Source organism: Pygoscelis adeliae, unplaced genomic scaffold (assembly GCF_000699105.1).
Source record: "Pygoscelis adeliae isolate BGI_AS28 unplaced genomic scaffold, ASM69910v1 Scaffold17, whole genome shotgun sequence".
In the NCBI taxonomy this organism is placed as follows: domain Eukaryota; kingdom Metazoa; phylum Chordata; class Aves; order Sphenisciformes; family Spheniscidae; genus Pygoscelis; species Pygoscelis adeliae.
Genome location: NW_008825234.1, coordinates 1,530,434 through 1,535,560, shown reverse-complemented (window position 1 = coordinate 1,535,560; position 5,127 = coordinate 1,530,434). Strand labels below are relative to the sequence as shown.

Sequence of the window (5,127 nt, the reverse complement as noted above, 5' to 3'; positions counted from 1 at the left end):
GGAAAGTATGAGGGGATATCTTATGCTGCCATGCTAAGCAGTATTCTGTCTTTACCATACATGAGTGCCTTAAATAGCATTTCTTGAGTTCGGTACATACCTTGATGAAAAAAACATCTGTAAAGCATGGGAAAGAGAAGAAAGCAAGCATGAGAAAGCTGCTGAAGGAAGATTGCTCTCTAGCCTTAACTAATCTAGTCACTAGATGCAAACAATAGGTACAAAATTTACAATTTATTTCCCACCCAGTCAAAAATAACTTTTTTGAAACTATCAGTTTAGATCATGCTGGTATCTGCTGCTAGAAGGCTAGGTGATATGCAAGGGGAAGGGATGTAAATGAGATCAGGGAAAACATGTAAGTATAAACAGAGTAAGACATGAGCACATAACCCCAGAGAAACTCAGATTTGGACCTGGATTTTGGGTTGGGATGGGTCAAGTGGTAGATGTTGGAGGAAATGTAATTACATAAACAAAACACAGACAAGACTCTTGGGGCAGCATGAATAATACTTTAAGCACATACTTTGCTGCTTTAACCCTTTATAAAGTTTCCACTTGTGTTAGGAAAGTATTCCTGAATTACTCCATCTCCTCTGCCTTTCTCAAGCTTCTGCAGTCAAGTCTACATAATACAGACCAGGAAGAAAAAAAAAATCACTTGAACTTGAGACCCCACTCCTGTCTCACACCCTTCTCTCCACCTATTTCACGTTTTGCCTAAGCAAAGAGAACAAGATTAAGTCATATTTAAAGTTATATTTTTAGGTTTAGCATCTGTTATTTATTTAGCATTTAGCATAAATTATTTATTTAGCAGTTATCATAATACCTACTGAACACATAAAAACTCTGTTACGTGAATTCAAAAGTTAGGAAATGCCAGAATTCTAAGCAGGCTAACTTAACTAATTTCTCTTTTGTATTTTCATTACAAGGCAATCTTTCATTTTCTGATCACATGTTTTTCCATAGGATAACAAAGTAATTCATTGCACAGGGCAGACAGTAATCACTGCATAAGCAACTAATGAATTTCTTCTGTTTTCCTCGTCATCCCATGTGTGGCCCTGTCTGCTACTCACTGTACTTTTCTCAGACTGTACTTTCAGGATGTAACTACTAATTCACTCACGTATTTGTCACTACCATTGCATCGGGGTGTTTTCTAATTAATTTATCATGGTTATAAAGGAATTAATTTATTTTCACCTGCAATTATACACTGACGTAAGTCAGGGTTAGTATTATCCTCTTTTTAAAGCCAGAAAACTTAAGCATGTAATTTTGATTGCTCAGTTTGAGACTTCTAGGACTCAATTTGTCAGAGTTCTTTGCATTGTAGAGAACTGTATATGTACAAAGCCAAGTACCCATTGAATTCACTTGGAGCTGTGGGAAACTGGCTGTTTTAGACAATGAGTGATAGACCCTTTGTGAAAAGGGATGAACTCCACAGAAAAAGCAGGATAGAGTCTAGTGTTCCAGAACAGCAATGGGACTATCATTCTCCTCCCCCAAAACTCTGATCAGTCCCAGCTTCCACTTGGTCCATTCACTCTGTCCTGTTTTCCTTTATCATTTTTTCTACATTGCTCCCCTGTCTCAAGCTCCTTGTCTAATCAGCCCATCTCCTGCCTCCATCACATTTATATTTTTATTGTTCTTTACCTCTTAGCCATCCTGCTGCAGTCAGTACAGAGAGAAATAAAACATCTTCGCATTTCTCACATATATTCGAAAGCAGGGAAGTAGGAGTCCTATGGATAGCAGCATCCTTTATACAGCTCTCATTTATGCTCTTGTTCTCTGCCTAAGATGGAAGAAGATGTGATCATGTAAATGATAATGCATATGCACAAAACAGCTAAACCAAAGCTCCATAAGTGATTTTGATTTTGGAATTTTTTAAACTGTGAAGTATTTCGTTTACATCTGTTATATTTCTGTGTGTGAGGTTTGGGGGTATAATTTCCTTGCTTTTAAAAAGAGCAAGCTGAAAAGGAGCAGAAATTCCATAATGTGGGATTCTACTGGCTCTCTGTCAGGCCATCAGCCACCACGGGAACTTTTGATATCTGCTATATAGGTCACCTGAACTACTGTGGTGGCAAACAGCAGTAAAAGGTATAATGCTCTGCATGGACTGGCACCAGGAGGAGGTGGGGAACATTGCTGGTGTTTTTCATACATATTTGCTGACAGCAGAAGAGTAGTGAGAATCGGTAACCTTGGCTCCTGCCCCAGGCTGTAGAGAGAAATGTATACACATTTTTTGCCTATATCCCAAGCTGAGATCCCTTCTGTCCTGTCCCTACCAATCTGTACTGTTCCCATCTCTTCTTCATCTTTTATTCCTTGTTCCAGATTTCAATGTAGTTGTTTCCAGTCATCCATAAAGACTTCAATCTCTGTGAACTTTCTGGAAAATACTTTTCTCACACGTGGGGTATAGAGAACAATTGATAGTGCGGTAGAATAATTGATAGTGCAGCATAGGGATTGTATTTCTGGACTGCATAGCTTGGAAAGATTTCATACTTTTGTGGCTTTGCCATGCATAGCTTATGTAGCAAATATCGCATATGTGCTGGTGAAGCCTTTATATCACATTTTACCAATCCATGATGTCCTTCTGTGCATTGTATAACACACACAAATTATGTATAATGCAGCTTCCTAACTGGAATTTTGCTCACATTGATTCTTTTCAAGCCCTAACTAAAATAAAAATTAGCAGACACGTCAGATAATATTCATGAATAATATAATTCAGTTTATATTCATAATCAAAATAATCTGAGAATCTGAAAAGGTTAGAGGAAAGTTTATTTCACCTAACAGTTATGCTCACTGTATTGCTTTTTGGTAGTTGTGGCTCCATAAATTCCATCATCCACATTTCCTGGCTCCCAGAATAATAATGTTGCAGATTTCAATTAAATTGTTCCAGGGTCGGCCTAATTATTCCTTACCACCCATGCTTCTCTTCTGTAAGGCTTCTTGCTCAGGTTTACCATGCAGATTGTACAATTCTCCACTTTCACCCAAAGCCCAAGTGGAAACATGAGGGTCTTTGCGCATAGTTTATTGGCAGACCAAAGCAGTTACACAGCCTGGTCAATGATCTCCAAATAACAGAAGAATTTCTTCAGCTTTAATTCTCAGTTACTGCTGCTGGCAAAGAAAGAGGTCAACAGCTTTAAGGGTCTCTGAAGAAATTAGTATCTGGCAAGAATCCAAGCTTTTCCAGGATTAAGATTTGGGTTATAGTACTTGTGAAAAGCAACTAATTTTTAAAGGACCTAGGGACACTATATTGATAAGTAAACTTAACTATGATGGGAAAGCAATTAACAGCCCACCCAGTGACAGCTACCAATATTAAAATATTCATAACTTAAATCCAGTTTAATCTTACCCAGGGGCTTTTCCCTATCAGTTTTCCTTATTTACTCCTTATCATATGAGGTTTTTCTAATAGTTACAGTTACTGCAGAAATGTAATCCCATTGTAGAATTATAAAGACCATAAAAAAGCAACATTTTGAAGCACTTTTAATCTTATTCAAAATAAAATTAAAAAAACTAAAATTAATTATTGTTTTTAAAAGGACACATTTTGATCATCAGTAAATCAATTCCAGCCAAAATGCAGCATACTGATGAGAACATTTCTACTCAGTGTACTGCCAATGTGGGAACCAGAGAACCTGGGTACTAGAGACTTCCAGAAGATGACTTAGTTCTACTTAGTGCTACTTTGATGTAAAAATAATAATATTTTTTCAAAGGCCATAGGTAACTAAGCATTAGCTTGGTCTACCACGGAACTGACTATCAAATTGTCAACATTTACGCTTGTTCCTCGGGTCAATTTTCTGCCAGAAAATCCCATTAGTGCTTACATTAAAGAATCTGAACCTCAGAAAGTTTTGCAGTTCAACCAGGTGCCTACAAGATTGGATACTTATCTGATACTGTTGTAATGTGCCCAGTCCTTCAGTCCCAAAGCACGTCTGTCTCTATGTAGATTTTGCATATCATTGTTTTCTGTGGTGGACATCTTTTGGTATTGCTCTATGGCATTTACAGGGAGGAGTACAGTCTCATTTCCCTCTCTACAATGAAGCCTGAGAGCTTTTCTTGTCCACATCTCTTCTTAACTCAAAGTGAGGAGCTCAGTCTATTTTTGCACATTCTCCACAATGAAGTAAGAGTTGGACTTTCTGTGCCTCCTTCTTCTTTCCATGTCACTCCGCCCTAATTTCCATATTCTTGGTGGTCATCTTTCACTCTTTCTCTTATCTTCCTTTTATCCTTGTCTCCCTATTCCCAGACGTGTCATCCTAGTAGTGTCTTCCATTCAGTTCAGATGGAAAGGTAAGCTTTCTCTGAAGCTTTCCCTGTTAACCACAACTCTTCTGGGAAGAACAACTCCATGCAGTACAGTTTTTTCTGGATAGAAAGGATGTCCTTAACTCATACTTCTAAGGAAACTCTTCCATGTTAGTATAATCTCTAATATTCACTTTTTATTGGTGTAATTTTACTGCAATTTGCTCAGCAAGAACTAGCAGCTGGGAAGAAGGGATATCCTCCCAGAAATGGAGAAGCTTGTGTTGTATTTATTCTGATGAATATATAAAATAAAATATTACTGGAAAAAAGTAGTATTTTCTTCCTCGCTTTAGTGATCTTGCAAAAAATAGGCCTTCTCCAAATACAAAATTAAAATGCAGAAACAAAAATTAATAGGATATATTAGTAAAACACCACAGAAACATTCCCCTCTTTAGACAGGTAACCAGATTATTCTTGGACATTGATCGGTACATATACTCTTTCAACCTTGATAGCTCTCCCAACATACAGTCACTTTTTGTACTCAAACCAGTTATTTCTGCAGAGAACTGTTTAGCTGCTGAAGTGATTTCTCCACTTACATCATGTGTTTGCCACTTGAGGTGTTTCTGATGTTCAGTGCCTGGGTGTACATTTGTTGCTTCATCTGCACAGGAGTATTATCCCTTGCCTTGCCTTGCCTTGCCTTGCCTTGCTTTCCCTTCCCTTCCCTTCCCTTCCCTTCCCTTCCCTTCCCTTCCCTTCCCTTCCCTTCCCTTC

At 38.0% G+C, this 5,127-nt stretch overlaps 1 protein-coding gene across 2 annotated transcripts in view; it reads left to right on the top strand.

Moving 5' to 3' along the window:
* Positions 1 to 5,127, top strand: part of MYT1L (myelin transcription factor 1-like) — a 309,228-nt gene that overhangs the window by 251,816 nt on the left and 52,285 nt on the right. The window lies entirely within an intron of this gene.